The sequence below is a fragment of the Pseudophryne corroboree genome, chromosome 11 (genome assembly GCF_028390025.1).
Source record: "Pseudophryne corroboree isolate aPseCor3 chromosome 11, aPseCor3.hap2, whole genome shotgun sequence".
NCBI lineage: Eukaryota > Metazoa > Chordata > Amphibia > Anura > Myobatrachidae > Pseudophryne > Pseudophryne corroboree.
The window spans coordinates 200,136,448-200,156,216 of NC_086454.1; the positions used below are offsets into that span (position 1 = coordinate 200,136,448).

General features: G+C 47.1%; 1 protein-coding gene across 6 annotated transcripts in view; it reads left to right on the forward strand.

Moving 5' to 3' along the window:
- Positions 1 to 19,769, forward strand: part of RASGRP2 (RAS guanyl releasing protein 2) — a 432,595-nt gene that overhangs the window by 165,452 nt on the left and 247,374 nt on the right. The window lies entirely within an intron of this gene.

Sequence of the window (19,769 nt, forward strand, 5' to 3'; positions counted from 1 at the left end):
GGCATAGTAGTGGAGCCTGCAAATCACATCACGTGGCCTGTCAGACGACAAGCCGCGAGGACGGAGCGCTCGGTGGGCTCTATCAAATATGATGACTTTGTTCGGATCCAGGTCGATTAGTTCTCCAAATATTGTAGTTAGAACCTTTGCCAGGTCAGCCTGTTGAACGCTCTCAGGTAGGCCCCGGACTCTAATATTATTTCGCCGGCCGCGATTATCCATATCTTCGATCCGTGATTTTAGGAAAGAGATATCGTCCCTTTGATGTGACAGCACCTCCCGAAATTTAGTCAGAGAATCCAAGCTAGACGTCTCATGGCGTTCCAGAACATCAACACGGGTCGCAATTTGAGACATGTCTTGTCGGAGCGCTGTCACTTCCTGAGTGATAGTGGAAAGCAAACGATTCTCCAAGGCCAGAAAATCTTGCTTCGTGGGAAGCGATTTTACATGAGATAAGATCTCGCCTATCTCCGCAGACAGAGAGGGGGCCTGTGGAGGCCATGGAGTCCCTGGGGACGCCATGTCGTCTAACAGCCCGTGTAGGTTCGGGGAGGCTGGGACCGTGGAAGAAGTAGCGGGGATTGAGATTGGAGTATTTAAGAACTGGCGTAGGTCCGACGAATGTCGGTTCGCAGGGGATGAGATCGCGTCCGGCTTGGTCTTGGCCTTTTTTTTCCTTATCCCTCTCACCATGAGATCGGTCTTCAAACATAGCAGAGCAGTATTTCACATTTCCTCGGCACTATTACAGCATGTGGACCGTCGCCGCGCCAAAGCCCCCACGCGGCCTTAGGGCAACATCAGGCAGGCAGACACATAGCTAGGGAGCCTCACAGCACCAGGACATCTGGCTTGATCCAATCGAGGTGCAAATACGGGACGCTATGCGTCGCAAAGTGTGCGGCCGTAACACCTCTCCACGTGCTTCGTGGACCTTCCTGGCCAGAAAGGGTGTTTTATATATATATATATATATATATATATACATATATATATATATATATATATATATATATAAATAGCGGCAGCGGGTGATAGCCTGTGTTAGGCACCGAAAGCAGGGACTGAGTGAGGGGCGCTTTTGTGGATGGCAGCGAGGTCACCACCTCTAATTTAACATATGGCCCTACAGCCACCCCTCCCCCCCCCCCCGCTGGGGCACCGCAGATCCCCGGCCCGGGGACCGCACTTACTGTCAGATGCCCAGCGGGAGAGAGACAGCCAGGAGCAGCCCCCCTGTGAAGATGGCCGCCGGGCGCCCGCCGGCCCCGTCTCGTGCGGCGAGTCTCCGGATCCCCAGTACGCAGGAGAGTGTGGTCAGCGGAGGACAGCTTCTTGTAGCAGCGGCCGGCGGCGGCGTGTAGCACGGAGCTCCGGAGGAGACCCGCGGCCCGAACTGGAGAGTCCCGGAGCCGCCGTCGGCGCGGGGAGGTAAACGAGGCCCCGGCTTTGTGAGCCCCGGAGGCCGCAACCCGCAGGAGCAGTTAAAACTGCTCCCCGATTCCGCGGTACCTCCGGTGGCACAGTAGGGGGATCAGGAGGGACAGGGGGGACGCCGAGGTGTCCAGATACGTCTGCAAGGGGGGTTTAAATGATTAAAGGAGCTCTGGATCTCAGGAGCTCCACCGGAACGCAGCTGCCTCCTTCAGCAGCCAGGCCACGCCCCCCCTACCTGCAATTTATAATTCCTCTGGCGGTACGGGTGATATCTAACGCGAGTAGGAATTGAATCCCGGTGGATTTGTGGATCAAATCAGAGGCTGCGTGCTCTGTCCTATCTATAAGGTGTCTCCCAATGATGTGTTCATAGTGAGTGAGTGTGAGTGTAAGGAGCTTGAGTATTGCGGTGAACGTCTTTCATCTTATTATGGGTAATGGTCATTACTTCTGGCAACACTCTTCCAATGTAACACAATCCCTCTGAGTTTGGGGCAAGCCACTTATACGCCTTCCTCCCGCATATGAAATATGCATCATCGGGGAGAACATATGGGACAGAATATGACATTACCATATTGCAAACCTTCCAGGTGAAAAATCCTATCCCTAACTCTCTCATCTGTTCAGTACACGTATCAGGCTTTATGATATGCGCACAGTACCCTGGAGATACTTCTCCAACCCGCATGGTCCTACTTCCTAAAGTATACCTGTACCGAAAATATCTTCCACCGTCGGCTATTTGGCGTATAAGTTCTGAGTCTACGGGCATTCTGTTGGCTCTGTGTGAAAATGCCATGGTTTGGTTATTCCATGTCACTTCCCAATTTCCCGGCTTTCGGGAATTGGAAATGTTGAAACATACTAAGGACTTATCCACATGATATTGGTGGAGCTTCAAACTGGGGGGCCTAGAAATATTAAATTTCTTGTCCACCGGTCTCCCACCCTTTAATTCAAGTACCTCATCTATTGTTAAAGGATACGGTACTAGTCCTGACTTGCTCTGACCTTGAGGTACTTGTGAGCACACCCAGCATTCTGTTTGGTTTAAAACCTTACCCACTAATGAGTGATAGTCACTCAATGGATGACGGTCCATGTTGATATTAAGGTTGGACTGACATCTCTGGATGCACCCGTCCTCAACTATGTTTTCACAATTTCTACAGATACAATTTTCCTCAGCCAATAACCCTTCACAGTGCCTCCTAGTTTCGTGACTACCAGATCGTTTTCTGATACTCGCCTTTGCTCGGTGAATGTGTTGCTCTTGGAATTCTACAAATCCGTCCTTGCCATCAGAACCCATTCCAGATCCTTTCTCGACCTCTCTGGTACTCTCACCGAAACAGACTGCTCTGGTCAACAACAGCGTCAACAGGAAAACCCGGAATGCAGTCTCTTGGGGTAAGTCCATCTTGCTAAGGGGAGTGAAAAAGGAGCAAGGAAGGGGGGAAGGAGGGTAATGGGAGATGGAGAAAATAATAAAAAGGAAAAAGAAATTTGGTACGACAACCGCCTCTAGTCTTGTTGTTCTCCTTGCTCAGATGCCGTCTCAACAGTGCTGCCTCTCAGTTTTCCCGGAACAGACACTCCAGTGATACGATATTCTTTCCGAGTCAGCGACCTTTCTGTAGGGAGCATAAATCCTGCATTACAAGGTGTCTAACTGTTGTGTGAAATAAACCATCCGTGGAAAATGAAAAAACAAAAAGAGAGAGAGAATAATAAAAAGAAAATTTGTCAGATTTGCGTTCACCATCAGGCTGTCACACCATCATGTCTATCGGTATCTCTGCACATTCTCCTTTCACCAGTATTTCCACTCTCCACCCTCTGTGCATCGCCAGGCACAATGATGCTGGTGAGATATACTGGGGTCGGGCAGACCTCTGAAAAGACCGAGTAGACATGTGACGTTTGAGCTGTAAGTCTGTCGGTGAACGTCCGAGATGAAGAGGAAGCTTTAAAAGATAAATCACAGAGTTTACCTGGCCGCCCCTGTATCTACAAGAAATGATCTACCAACTACATCAACTGTGACCTCAGGTTTACTACCTAGGCTAGCAATCAATTTCACTGACTGCAGACTACAGGTGTGGCCCAAAATTTTTCCTATATGATCCCTGATCCCAATTACATGTATCATAACTTTGCTCGTGTTCGTGTCTAGGGGGTCTGAATTTATGTGTGCTGTTACAGTTGCTGGCATAATGCCCTTCCCTTTTACACAGATAACAAACTCTTGGCTTCCTCCCTGTGCCAGGGGCCTGGGGTTTTGGTCGAGTTGATGCTTCTAGTGCATGGATGCTCATCACCATCAACCGCTCTCCCTGTGCTTCCCTGGTTCTTTGGATATTATGGTCATGCTCGATAGCGGACTCTCTTAATGCAGCCACCGAAATACCTCTCCAGTTAGGTAGAGAGGTTTGTACCCTGGTTCTTAGTGAGAGGGATTGTGTTCAATTACACCATTTTGTGTTGACTCTACAATGTGAGGTGCTATTATCTCTGCATAATGTACAGTACCATACTTACCTGTGGACACGACCTCACTTATCCCTCCGCTAGGGGGCTTTACTACTGCTCTTACCGGTTGGGCCGTGCCCACCTGGGTGTCCTGTATAGTGGCTGCTAGGGAAAGTGCCGACATCGTGCTGGGTTCATCTTCTTGCTTGTAATCCTGAGGGAAGTTTAAAATGGGGTACAACTTGCACGGGTTAGAATTAATACATTTATCAGTTTTACTCTTATCGTCATTAATACATTTATCAACTTTACTCTTATCATATATTAGTATGCCATTCTCTGTAGCCACTTTCTTCCCTGTAATATACGGTGGTGGTGGTGCGGTTGCCATCAGTTTCCTGCTAGGGTTGGAACCGGCTGTGTAAGCTAGTTCCCTCTGCATATCACCCTCTTGCTGCCATAAATTTAAACAGTTTGTGTGTCTAATCCTTTGTTTTTGAGATTTTATCAGACAGATCCTAAGCCTTAGATTATGCAATACCTCAAAGCTACCTATCCCAGGAAATGGTGCTTTATCCCCCACAGTCATTCGTGTCCATTCATCACAAAAGGTCTCAGTGTGGGGACCATACTTCCCCCACATTACTAACCGAGCTGACCCCCTGGGTCTGAAATCTGCAGTCTGAACCCTGACTGCTGAACGTCCCTGTGTTGTGCACTTGGCTTCCATTGTGGACCTTTTTAACACGGGAAAACTTCCTAAAATGCACCAAACACAGTAGTCTACCGGTGGAAGTCCTCAAAGTTCTTCCACTAACTTCTTCTGCTCCGAGTACCACGGATCCGCCTTCTTTAGCAGACACGTGTAGCCGTTGCAGGCCCTACCTCTAGAGATTTTCCTGAGAGACCAGCGAAAACTCCCTAAACCTTTACTTTACACAAATCACGCTTTCATGTGCTTCCTATAACGCGTATGATGACGAGATTTACGCACAAATATGCAAAACTTCGTATCACGTTGCGTCACGTATTGCTCATACAATCGTGCGGTCCAATCGTACCGCTTATAGACACTTGCTATCTATAAGTGGTAGGATCACTGGAGTCTCCACACTGTGCTCCAAAACAGCCGGAGCGTAATACCATGAAAACTTTATCACACTCCGTTGCACGTATTCACCAAGACCGTGCTCACCACGTTTTCACCTAGACCGTGCTTCACCAAGCTTCACCAAGATTCACCAAGATCTCCAAGTTCACCAAGCGGGATTCAATATATTCACACCCTATTCAGCCCACACTAACATTCTATAGTTTTCTGATCAGAAAAATCCTTTCCTGTTAACTGATAGCTTTCCCCAGAGGTAATACAGAAAAAAAGGTTTTAAACTAAATTTTGGAAACTGAACAAATTTGTGCTATTATCGCGTAGCTACCGTCTTGCGCTTAAACTAAAACAATGCTATTGTGTGATTTGTATTTTAGCGGTCGTACTGTTACGCATGTTGCGTAAACACGCCACGTGCGTAGGCCTTTACGTTGCGTACGCAGTCCCGCACGCTGTCTGAGACACGTGTACAAAGGCCGTACATCCGCAGTACTACAAATCCCACACTTCTATAAATGTAAGCGATATTTAACTATAATCGCTCACTTAACACACCACACAATTTCTACTGTATAAACCTTTACTAGGCCAGGCTGCGTGTGCGTCTTACACTTACTCCCTTAAATATTAACTCTATATGTTAACTAAATAGCAACACATTTTCCAGTACAGGTCAAAATAAATCTAGTAATCGCTAATTCAAATGGTATGATTCAGATTGGATAGCCATCTTGCAGAACATACATTGATATAAACACACATATAATTATAATATTATATATTTGTACCATTCACTGGTCTCCTGAGACTCATTTACTCATTAAGTGCTTCTAATTTGCATATGAATGCTGTGTGCTATTGACTGCCTGTTCAAGAGGGTTGTTCACTGCTAAGAAAAAGCAGTTACACAGGTTAATTTGCATTTCAATGGTTATTTTACAGCAAGCAGAGTTAACTGAATCCTAGAGGTAGAGAAAAAAACAACAACTTTGTTTATCTGTGTCGTTCTTACATCAAGTATTCATCTTATTATTAACTTTCATTAGGCCCCATCTGAAACTATTTGTAATTGACTATGGCATGGGTTAAATAAATGCATTGGTAACTCATAAATGGTGATTTCTTTTTGACCAAGGGCGGCTGATTATTCTTGAGCAGACTGAAAATCAGCCATTTAGAAAAAATGACCTTCCCAAAATGGCCGCTGCTCCTCCCCCTTCCACATTCATGAGGGTTACACAAAATGGTGGACAGGCCATGTGGTTAGTCCAAAATGGAGGACAAACCATGCGGCTTCCTTTGTCACAAAGAAATCACACACCATGCAAGCCCCTGAAGTTATTTTTAGGCTAAGTTAAAAAAAAAAACACTATATCAAGGCGTTTGCAGCAACTTTTAAATGTACTTTTACCCTACTTAACAGATAAGCAATCCAATCTGAATCAAACACAACATGACTCATTTGAACCTTGTTTTGCAACAATATGATCAGATATGCAGAGTACAGGTGTATGCTTGTATTGTGTGCGCATTGGCGCCAAACAGAAATTTACAGATTTTAAAATAGCTTTGCGTTCTTACCTTCCGGATCCCACCAGCATCCCAACAAACCTTGCAGAGCAGACACCATCTTATCAGCAATGAAATAGGGTTTACCAGTGTATTCTACAGCCAAAAAAAAGCTTACGTAGGATACCTGTCCGCCCTTTTGCTGATAGAGTCTGCTTTAACCTGCTAGGCTGTGGGTATGAGGAAAACCAGGACGTAGCCCCCAATTGATAATGTTGATATTATCTTAAACCATAAAGCTATACCTTTAAACACACCTTTACCATGGAGCTACTGCGGTCGCTAGCTCACGCTACATACTTCGTACGCTATTTGCGCACAGAGTCCCATACCGTATACGCACTCAGCGTACAAACGCCGCACTGTGGGTACAAAGCACACACAGCGTGCGCACACACAATTAATACACCTTAAAACCTTATACAGTTATACAATGCAATGATATGATTACACTTTAAACCTTATGCAGCAAAGCTCTGCAATGATGTTATACCTTTAAACCTTATGCAGCACTGGCGATACAAAGTATCCGCAGTGCGTACACCTTAACAATGCTTCTACACCTTAAACAGGTTAATCTACTTTAAAGCCCAGGCAGGAAAGTGAAAACACAACACCGTTTGTAGTTGAAACCACAGGGTTCTAAGGCCTCCGTGGATTGATTCCAAAAGATAAAACAATACAAGTTATACACTACAGACTAACAAGTAAATCTAAACAGAATAATGGCTACAGAGAATGTACGTACGTGAGAATATTCGCAAGCGCAACCCAGATCCGGTCCTCCGCCATCTGATAGATAGCGTTGTGAGCCTTCTGTCTGACTAGGCCTGCTGTAGGCTCTCTTTATTCACTTCATCCAAAACATAACACAATGGATACTGTAATCTCTTTGTCCACTGGACACTGGGATGGTCATTTACATTACAGGAGAGGTCATAGGTGGATTTGAATAGGTGGGCGATGTCCCTCCCCAACTGCCCCTGTGGGTGGTCTCCTCTGGACTCCCCCCGCATACACAATACACAGTAAACACAGTCAATGTTCATATTCTACTTTTGCACATAACTATACGCAGGAACAAGCGATCTTTCTCAAACCAACACCAGAATGTTTCCCTTAAAATACCCTACAGCTGGACACCAAACACCACCTTGTAACCTTGTTCTGTCCCCTCCTATCCTGTAAAGGTGAATCCCTTTGTTCTGTTACTATTTTAAACAGCTATTTCTTTCTGATGTGGTGCAGGGGGCTATGTGTACAATGTGCACTATAAGGGTTAAATATGTAATGTTCTAACAACCCTCTATGCGTTCACAAACCCTACCGTAAATGCGCATACCACGTGCCAAGGCGCATGTCCGTGGAAAGCTCCTTTACGCAAGTTGCGGATATGCGCAAGCACGGCAGAGCGAGTGCACGCGCAGCGGGCATGTGCATGGGGTTAGTGCATTAGGCATGTATTACAATATTTTTCGACTTTGACAGTACTCACTGAAGTCACGCTTACTCCTGAACAGAAATTGGAAGTGGTGAACTTGGCAAAACGCTACCAAGATGTGTTTTCTGCCATTCCGGGAAAGACACAGATCATCCAACATGATGTTGTGACCCCACCCGTGGTGGTCATTAAACAGAGGCCATATCGCATACCCAAAGCGAAGCAGGCAGCAGTTAAGCAGGAGGTGGAAGAGATGTTACGCCTAGGGGTTATAGAGGAATCCACCAGTGAGTGGAATAATCCAATTGTCCTAGTACCGAAGCCTTCAGGTGCCGTACGGTACTGCAATGACTTCCGTAAATTAAATCAAGTGTCCCAGTTTGATTCTTACCCTATGCCCCGGGTTGATGAGCTGGTAGAAAATGTAGCCAATAGTCATTATCTCACTACACTTGATTTGACAAAAGGTTATTGGCAGATTCCATTAACAGAAGCTGCTAAGGCAAAAACAGCCTTCTCTACCCCAGAAGGCTTATTCCAATATAATATGCTCCCATTTGGTTTACATGGTGCCCCAGCCACCTTCCAGAGAGCTATGAATAAGTTGCTGCGGCCCCACAGGGAATATGCGACTGCATATTTGGATGACATTGTTCTTTTCAGCTCTGACTGGGAGTCACACCTACCAAAGGTAGAAGCCGTTTTACATTCTCTACGGGCAGACGGGTTTACCGCCAACCATGGGAAATGTGCCATTGGTATGATTGAGGCCAAGTATTTGGGGTACATTGTCGGCAGAGGACAGCTTAAACCTCAGCCTAGTAAGATTGAAGCAGTCCTCACCTGGTCTAGACCTAAATGTAAATCACAATTTAGGAAATTTCTCGGTTTGGTCGGATATTATCGCAGGTTCATTCGAGATTTCGCCGCTAGAGCGGCTCCACTAACTGAATGTCTTAAAAAAAAAAAAAAATTCCCAGACAAGATAACGTGGTTTGGACCAGTGGAAACTGCTTGGCAGGATTTAAGACGAGCTTTGTGTACTGAGCCAGTCTTGCAAGCTCCTGACTTTAAAAAGCAATTTGTGTTACAAACAGATGCCTCTGGGACAGGATTAGGAGCAGTCCTATCCCAAGAGGTAGATGGAGAGGAGAAGCTTATCCTCTACCTTAGCCATAAATTATTGCCCAGGGAGCGCAGGTACTCAACTGTAGAGCAGGAGTGCTTGACCATTAAATGGGCAGTTGAGTCATTAAGGTATTATTTATTGGGATGAGAGTTTTTGTTGGTCACAGACCATGCACCCTTACAGTGAATGCATACAAACAAAGAGGTGAATGCTCGTGTTACCCGTTGGTTTTTGGCTTTGCAGTCATTTAAGTTTGAGGTGAGGCATCGTTCGGGAAAACAGCATCTCAATGCTGATGCCCTTTCCAGGAGGTTTGTAGGTCCTGTTCCTCCAAGCAACCCTATGGTGAAGCTAGGGGAGGAGGAAGAAGGCGAGGTGGGTAACCTCTGGAAGGTAGTGGAAGGTTGTGTACCTGGGCGGATGACATAGGTAGGGGTGGGCGAGGCAGAGAGCTCGCCTGAAAATAGTGTAGCTTCACCAGGGTGGTTGAAGCTAAAGGGGGAGGAGTGTAGCAGAGACAGCATTTTTCCATGTGAAAGTAATGTGGAGGATCCAGACCAGGTTTTGGAATCCGTAGCAGAATCCCAGGTGTGTGATCAGCAGCACCTGGGATTTCCTGATATAAGGGTTTCCAGGGCAGAGTCACCTTGCTCTTGACAGTGGAATAGCTACCCAAGTGATAGGCCGGGTTGTGTGGGTTAGACTAGGGACCACTGGAGCCTATCAAGAGTCTGCCATGCTGAGAATGCCTGTATTCTACTGCCTGTAATACCGACCGCATATGGATTTAACTTGCTATGTGGTGACCTGCTGTTCAAAATAAACACCGAAAGTGTTCATCTGAGTCCCCGTGTTTGTGATCCTTGTCACAATTCATATCTATATATATATATCTATATATATATATCTATATATATATATATATATATATATATATATATATTAGTATTTACTGTCAGCCACTGTCATGACGTTATGTTTATCTTCACGAGGTAAAGTCATCTTATACCCATTGCGGTCATTCTGTCATGAGCCATCCCTGTCCTTATCTCAGTTGTCTCCACCCTCAAGTCTTAATTCATGTCTCATTTCTCAGGTTACAGCTGTACATTGTTGGACTTCACAACTTCCTGTGCTGAACTTCCCATCAGACATATGCCATCATAATTACCACACTGTTCTCCTTATGTTTCTAATGTGAATCCTGCTGTTCCTTTTTCTCACTCTGTTTTTTTATTTTCTGTATTAAAGAGCTCTCGGTAATCTGTATAGCTGTTGCTCTCACTCAGCTGCCACGGTAACGAACATTGTTAAAATGCAGCTAAAAGTAATTGTCCTGGAGTGATAAAAATATTGTATCCTTCTTTCATAATTACTGAATTTTTCATAAAAAAATAGACTTCTGTTTCTAATAATATATTTCCCAGCATATTGATATGTAGTATGGCGACTCCATGCATAAAAGGAGGTATTGCCTCATCTCCATAAGGTCACTTCCCCTGGTCTATGACATTTGCGTGGTGTGAGCGAGTGTCATGCTCCCTTTTCTCATCACACATTGCCCAATCTCCCCCGGAACAGTCTGAATGATGTGCACATACATGTAGAGCAGCAGTGGCAGTCCCCAACCCCGGCCATGGGAGGGAAAGTGGGACAGTTCCATTGTTAAGCTGGTTCTGGGCAGACACACAATCCAAGTGGGACTACAGTCAGATCTCAGTATGCTTGGAGGATACTCGGGGCCAGGAGGCCAGTCCAAACCTGCATATTACAGGGTGGGCTACCAAGCTCTGAATAACTGCACTTCTGTAACTGTAGTATCAAGCCAAGCCAGGCAGCAGCATGTGGAACCTGCAAGGAAGCAGAAAGCCTTGAATGTGAGTAGGCCTGAGCCTGTGTTATGCCTGCAAGTAGCAGGAAAGGCTGAGAAGTGAGAAGCCATAGGCCAAGCCAGGCTAGCTACACCTGTGAGAGACAGCACTGGAGAGACGTATAAGACTTTGGGGCAGATGTATTAACCTGGAGAAGGCATAAGGAAGTGATAAACCAGTGATTTGTGCAAGGTGATTAAGGCACCAGCCAATCAGATCCTAACTGTTAATTTACATAATGGAGCTGATTGGCTGGTGCCTTTATCACTTTGCACATATCACTATTTCTGCTGCGGGGTACACTGGCCTCCACAAGGAATGGACAATGGGGTGTAGAGTAGGATCTTGATCCGAGGCACCAACAGGCTCAAAGCTTTGACTGTTCCCAGAATGCATAGCGCCGCCTCCTATATTACCCCGCCTCCCTGCACAGGATCTCAGTTTTGTAGTTGGTGCTGCAGTAGCAGGCACTTAACAGAGGGGCTGCTCCAGGCAGCCCTAAGAAGAGCTTTTTTTCTGAGGAAAAAAGTGAAGACTTCAAGGGCAGCAGCAGTGTTACATGTCAGTGGACATTAACGGCTGCGGCTCCGGCTCTCCCCAGCGGCGCTGTACACTCCCGAGCCCTGGTTGCCGGGTAACTACAGCAGGAGGCTCCGGTTTTCTTCTCGTCAGGCACACACGACGGGGGCTCTCCGGGATCACGTGGCCGCGCTTCGGGAGGTGGTAAGTGGGTCCCGCTTGCGGGACCCGGTCTTTATCGCGATCCGGCGCGGTCAGTGGGAGGCGGGCCACGTGCGCTGGCGGTGGACACTGTGGCAGTACAGGCGATCCCACTAGATCACCAGGGCATAGGACGGGTAAGGTTTTCTCTATAAACCGTTTTATTAGAGCCCGCAGTACCCGGTGGTTTTGCCAGCAGGGGGATAGAGCTTGGACCTGAAGCACCTCCCCCAGCCCCAGGGCACCATTTTCTGCAAATGTTTCCGCGCTGGAGCTGCATATCTGTCTCTCCCTCACTCCCTGGCAGTGTCTGCGGTGCCATTATCCCTCAGCTCACTGTTCCTGGGAATGCTTGGGCAAATCCTCCTATGTAAAGCCGCCTGGTTGTCAGTGCTGTGACTTTACAAGACACTTAAGTATCCTACCTGCATTTTTTTAGTCAGTGTTAGTTAAGAAAGAGTGCACTTAGTCAGGGTTTCCTAGTACAATTACCCTGTGATATACATCCAGTTCTTACTGTGTACTGTTATATCTATTGTTACATAGCTGTGTAAGCTAGTCCAGTGCAGTATTATTGTTAGTAATAACCTCTGCATTGTACAGACTGTGACTATTTGTGTGTGCATTTGATAGCTGAGTGGTGTCCATTTCGTGTCTTCCACTCAACCTGCTATCCCTATATTCTATAAGCTGAGGGGGCTTGGTGCATCAGGTTTTATCTAATATAGGATTTTCACAAAGATATACTGTATTACGTATTTTTCTCTGTGATTTAGTCACCATATCTCTCCTATATCTCTGTTGGTGCTGACTACACTGCGCAGGGGTTTGGGCTAGAGGTATTGTGCTGCTGACAAATTGTACTGTTACCTGATACTGCAAGTTATGTCTGCTTCTGAGGGTAACAGTTCTGGGGCTGAACACACTGCCGGTGTTGCTGAAGCCGCAGATACCTATAAGGAGAATATAGCAGCTTTGGGCTCTGGTTCTGGGGGCTCCTTGCCCCCCAGTGGGACGGTGGCAACGGGGGCAAATAATGACCCGCCGTGGGCCGCTTTTTCCACGCTTCTGCATACGCTAGTTCATAAACTAACACCCCCTATGGGACCCCCAATGCCGGTGCAACCGTTTGTGGTCCCTGCAGCTAACCCGCCATGGGCGGACGATTTATCTGCTCAAATAAAGAAGTTGAACCAGTCCCTGACTACTAAAAAGTCTGACCGTCGCTCGCCTACGTCCAAAGTGTCCTCTAAGCGAGCGCTTGTCTCCTGACAATACACTGCTGTCACTGACACCTCATCGGATGAAGGCGGCACTTACACTGACCCCACAGGTTCTGACTCAGATACGGCTGATGGGGAGAGTGGTTCACATGTGGATGTTTCTGATCTTTTGGAGGCTATTAAGTTAATTTTACAGATTACGGATGATCCCGAGCCATCCGTTCCTTCTAAGAAACCAGATGGGTTCAAGCGTCAGAAGGTGGTTAAACAAGTTTTACCTCACTCTGATCACCTAGTGGATATACGTCAGGAACCCTGGGAAAACCCGGGTACGAAGTTTGTGCCTCAAAAGAAGATGCTGGCTCGCTATCCCCTCGCGCCGGAGCTGTCTAAGAATTGGGAAACGCCTCCTCCAGTAGACTCACATGTGGCTAGGATGGTGGTTTCCTCAGCTCTACCGGTCACTACCGTCACGTCTCTAAAAGAGCCTACGGATAAACGTGTGGAGGGTTGTCTGAAAGCGATTTACACCCTTACGGGTGCTACACAAGGGCCCACTATTGCAGCAACATGGGCTGCAGAGGCTATTAAAGCATGCGCCCTAGAGTTAGAAGCTGAAATCTCTTCTGACCATGCTAGACAATGCTTGTCATATATTGTCACAGCTTCTCACTATATTAAAGAGGCGGCTTCTGATGCCGGTATCCTGGCAGCCAAGGCCTCTACTACGTCAGTCCTGGCTCGCCGGATATTGTGGCTGAGATCCTGGTCTGTGGATCTGGACTCTAGAAAAACCCTGGAGGTACTCACTTTTAAGGGAGATATTCTGTTTGGGGAGGATTTAAATAAGATTGTGGCTGACTTGGCTACTGCCAAAACTGCCTGTCTGCCAAGTACTGCTCCTTCTGTGTCGAAGGCTAAAGGTACTTCCTTTCGCCCCTTTCGTCCTTCAGGTAAAGCAAAAGGTCAGGCGTACAACAAGCAGGCCCGCACTTCCAAACCTGGTAATCCTAAACCCAAAAGAGCCTGGGCGGCCCGTCAGCCAGCTTCCAAGACAGATAAGCCTGCCGCATGACGGGGCGGGCCTCCCTCTGGTTGATCCCAGGGTGGGGGCGGATTCTAGGGTATACCTAGGAATGGTTGAAGACCACTTCAGATGCCTGGGTACGGGAAGTCGTACCTCGAGGTTACGCCATAGCATTCAAAAACCGACCCCCTCATCGATTTTGCCAGACAGATGTCCCGTTGGACAAGACAAAGGCAAACACTCTACATTCGGTGGTACAGACCCTCCTGGATACAGGAGTCGTAGTACAGGTGCCTCTTGCGCATTGGGACCGGGGGTACTATTCTCCGCTGTTTATAGTCCCGAAACCAAATGGGTCCTCCCGGCCCATTCTCAACCTCAAGGCATTGAACAGGTTTGTGAAAGTTTCCAAGTTCCGGATGGAAACCCTTCGCTCTATAGTTCTGGCCTTGGAACCTGGGGACTTCATGGTCTCCCTAGATATACAGGATGCTTACCTGCATATTCCTATAGCAGTGTCTCATCAGCAATACCTGAGATTTGCGATTGGCAACTGCCATTACCAGTTTCGGACGTTACCTTTTGGTTTAACAACGGCTCCGCGAGTCTTTACGAACGTCATGGCGGTGGTGACAGTGGTACTCCGCCGTCAAGGGGTCAGGATACTGCCGTATTTGGACGACTTCTTAATCCTGGCAAATTCCCCAGAACTTCTCCTGCGTCATCTAGATGTGACGGTCCGGTTTCTGCAAGCCCACGGGTGGCTCATCAACTGGAAGAAGTCATCCCTGATCCCTGCTCAGAGCATAGTGCATCTGGGAGCACTATTGGACATTCACAACCAGCGGTTGTCCCTGTCTCAGGAAAAAGTCCTGAAACTTCAGGACAGGATTCGTTGCTTCTTATCTCGTCCGCAAATGTCGATACATTCGGCGATGCAGGTGCTGGGCCTCATGGTGTCAGCATTCGACATGGTGGAGTACGCTCAATTTCACTCTCGCCCTCTCCAGAGGCTGATTCTAGCCAAAAGGGACAGCCTGCCTCACCGGATCAGGTCTCAAATGATCTAATTGACTCCGGAGGTCCGTCTGTCGCTGCTCTGGTGGCTCCGGGACCAACAACTGTGCAGGGGCCGTCCCTTCTGGATATCCAACTGGGTCCTGTTGACGACAGATGCCAGTTTAAGAGGTTGGTGCGCGGTGCTGGAGCAACACTCCCTTCAGAGTCCCTCCTCTCGATCAATATTCTGGAGTTGCGGGCGGTCTTCAATGCCTTGAATCTAGCCCAGCATTTAATTCAGAACCGTCCTGTTCAAGTACAGTCGGACAACGCCACCACAGTGGCTTACATAAATCATCAAGGCGGCATTTGAAGCCGCCTAGCAATGAAGGAAGTCTCACTGATTCTACAGTGGGCAGAACGCCATCTACCGGCCATGTCGGCAATATTCATTCCGGGAGTCCTGAATTGGGAAGCAGACTTTCTTAGTCATCAGGACGTGCATGCCAGCGAGTGGGGCCTCCATACAGAAGTGTTTCAACTCCTATTGGAAAGGTGAGGCCTTCCAGACGTATGTCTGATGGCGTCTTCACACAATCACAAGGTTCCGGTCTTCGGAGCAAGGACAAGGGATCCTCAAGCAGCATACGTGGATGCGCTGGCGGTACCGTGGAGGTTTCGGCTGCCGTACGTGTTCGCTCCGGTGTCACTCCTGCCCAGGGTAATTCGGAAGTTCAAGCAAGAAAAAGGAATTCTGCTTCTCATAGCTCCAGCGTGGCCCAGACGGCACTGGTTCTCAGACCTGCAAGGCCTATCGTCAGAGCGTCCAATTCTACTTCCACAACGCCCAGACCTCCTCGTTCAGGGCCCCTGTCTCTACCAGGACCTAGCACGGCTGTCTTTGATGGCGTGGCTCTTGAAGCTTCCGTCTTAAGGGCTAAAGGGTTTTCTGAGGCGGTCATTCAAACTATGTTGCGGGCCCGGAAACCGGCTACGGCTCGGATTTACTATGGGGTCTGGCATTCTTACTTTGTTTGGTGCGCATCTAACGATTATGACGCTTCCAAGTTTAGTATAGCCAAGTAGTTGGCTTTTCTTCAGCAGGGCCTTGACTTAGGCCTGCGTCTGGCCTCCCTCAAGGTTCAAATATCTGCCTTGTCTGTGTGGTTTCAGAGAAAAATTGCGACCTTACCGGATGTGCATACCTTTACTCAGGGCGTGTTGCATATCCAGCCTCCCTATGTCCCGCATGTGGCTCCTTGGGACTTGTCGGTGGTTTTGGAGGCGTTACAAGAGTCTCCGTTTGAACCTCTTGGTTCAGCTGACCTTAAGTGGCTTTCCCTTAAGCTAGTGTTTCTGCTGGCTATTGCTTCAGCTAGAAGAGTGTCAGATTTGGGTGCCTTGTCCTTTAGTTCCCCATATCTGATATTTCACCGTGACCGGGCGGTTCTTAGGACTCGTCCCGGCTATCTACCTAAGGTGGTTTCTTCGTTCCACCTTAATCAGGAGATTGTAGTTCCGGCACTTGTTTCTCCTGATCTGTCTCCCAAAGAGCGGTCTTTGGATGTGGTACGGGCTCTCCGTATCTATGTGAAGAGAACTGCTCCTATTAGGAAATCTGATTCTCTATTTGTTGTGTTTGGGTTTCACAAACGGGGCTGGCCTGCTCACAAGCAAACTCTGGCCAGTTGGATTAGAATGGTGATTGCACATGCTTATGTGAAGGCTGGTCTCTCTGCTCCTGATCACATTAAGGCCCATTCTACTCTGTCTGTTGGACCTTCTTGGGCAGCCCAACGTGGTGCGACCCTTGAACAATTGTGCAAGGCTGCTACGTGGTCCTCTGTGAACACGTTCATAAGGTTCTATGCCTTCGATACTGCCGCTTCCCAGGATGCTTCCTTTGGATGCCGGGTTCTTGTGCCCGCTACAGTGCGTCCCCTCCCATAAGGAACTGCTTTAGGACATCCCCATTGTCCATTCCTTGTGGAGCCCAGTGTACCCCGCAGCAGAAAACGAGTTTTATGGTAAGAACTTACCTTTGTTAAAACTCCTTTCTGCGATGTACACTGGGCTCCACAAGGCGCCCACCCTGACGCACTTAGCTTCTTTGGGTTGGTATGGCATTAGCCGATGACACGTCTCCTGTCGTGAGAATGCGGTGTTGTGGCTACTAACCGTTGTTGTCTCTTTTCCTGCTACTGCATTGGACTGGTTAACTAAAAACGGAGATCCTGTGCAGGGAGGCGGGGTGATATAGGAGGCGGCGCTATGCATTCTGGGAACAGTCAAAGCTTTGAGCCTGTTGGTGCCTCGGATCAAGATCCTACTCTACACCCCATTGTCCATTTCTTGTGGAGCCCAGTGTACCTCGCAGAAAGAGTTTTAACAAAGGTAAGTTCTTACCATAAAACTCGTTTGTCTCACTTCCTTCTCCAGCTTAATACATCTGCCCCTTTGTTTGCAGACTAGCTGCACAATTATAGTCAGGGGCGAAGAAGTGAGTGAAGGGGGGTACTCACAGAGAGATCCATGCTTAAAATCTAAGCAATCTGACTAGATTGCTTAGATTTTAAGCACAGATCACTCATGTGTACCCCCCTCAGCGATAGCGATGCGCAGCCCCGCACATCGCTATCGCTGGTGCTAGACCAATCTAGCACGTCGCTCATTTCACCCGCTTGGTGAAATGAGCGGCGTCCCGTCCTTCCCCGCATCGCTCAGCACACATCGCGCTGTGCTGAGCGGCGGGAGAGATGTTTGCTGAGCGGTACGCTAAGCACACATCTCTCCAGGGTATATGGGCTTTTAGAGCTTTGAATGGAGGCTAGGTGTTTGTGATTGTCTGTTCATTTGTGTTGAATGTTACCTGTAAAATGTTATTTAATTTATTCACTGGAAAGGCTGTCTTTGGATCCTGATTTAGCACATAGACAGTGCACCAAATACCTCTCTACCATGCTAATTACCCCATATTATCACATTAGCAATTTTAAACATGAAAATGGGGATGGTTCCAATAATGACATACTCATTTGAGCTGGGAGTGGTAGTGGCACGGCAGCATTTTTCGGAGACTGCCTTCCATCTGTATTGACTACTCCTCCACAGCTGCAGGAGGAAGCTCAGGTTAAACACGTATTACATTGAAATAATCTTGTGGTTGGTATTTACGGAAAAGTTACAACATGTAAATGTTTACTAATGCATAGCAATCAATTTGCTATTTTAATTAGTTAATTTGCAGTAGCTTTGAGTTACTGCACCTTTTGTAATATTGTACAAAGATGGGCTAAAATGCACCTGATAATACAGCAGGCCACAATTGTATGGCCTGGAATAAAATTTTAATTATATCATAAAATGTTCATCTTATATTATTGACATTTATTAACAGAAACTTATATTGCGCCAGCATATTCCATTGCGTTTAATAACTCATTCCCAGTGCTGTGCATACATGCCAACTCTCCCGCAACTGCGGGGAGGCTCCCTGAATCTCTGGTGCTGTTACCGGTTGCACGGAAGAGTCTTGCACCATTAACACCCAGCGCCACTTACAAGTAAATTGGGTGGTCCGGGCAGCCGTTGGTGCAATTTATGCTCAATCATGTTATCGTAGCCACACCCCCCACTTTACAGTACGGTTAATCATGACATTGTATAGAAGGGGGCAAGGCGGTGATTATTAAATTGCCCCATCACACCCCTGCCAGGGGCGAATTTAGGGTTCAAACGGCCCGTAAACACAACTTTATTGGTCGCCACCATCATGTCACTGCCTCCTTCATGGTGGGGCCTCCCGACTGCCAAAGCATAATCAACCTCACCCCCACCCCCATCACCACCACAATCTACTGACCATTGCCCCCTCCTCCTTCACCAGTTGCAAAATAAAAAAATAATTTGTAATGACAAAAACAAAACACCTGGCCTCATCTGGCCATCGGCGTAGCACAACTTTCATGCACGTGCCTAGTGGGAAATCCACCACTGAACTCCGCCATCGTCCCCGCTGTGCCAACCTGGCTGCCCCCTGCCTGAGTAGGCAGACAGAAATTAGGCAAATACAGTACTATGTAAGTGTGTGACCTTATCAAGATACAGTACACATTAAGCAAAAAATGTGGCCTATTGATAAAACAATGAATGTCCCTATTCAATTCAATATTTCCAATGCCCATATTTGGGTTGTGATCCACCAATTGGACTGCTATCATGTGTTGCATATAGATACATTGCTAGCATGAAATATGCAGTTATGTGTTGTATATTTATATATTCATATCATATAATATAAAGCTACTCTGTATCCGATATCAGCAAGACTTTTTTCTACATTGTATGTAATGGGGGCAGTATTATCATTAATTATGAGTTACATAGAAACATAGATTGCCGGTAAGAACCACTTGGCCCATCTAGTCTGCCCCCTTTTTTTATTGAATATGTGAATAAACACCACTGATGTTGCAAGATACACAAGGGGATAACATGCTAGGTAGGGGTTTCCAACGCCAAAGGAAGCAAGCTATGAAAACAGGAAGTTAAACCAGTAAGATCACAACAGACAGAGGAAGAGGTTACCCAAAATCTGGGAGGGGTAAGGTTGTATTGTGTGTTTTCATATCACTTCACCTTTCAGCAGTGCGAGTAACAATATGAGAAAGTGCTTAATGTATACCAAACAATAATACAGGTACAGTATGATTTATCTGTGCAGCAAGGTCAATACTTTGGGTTTAGCTGATAAGGTTTTTGTTTTGT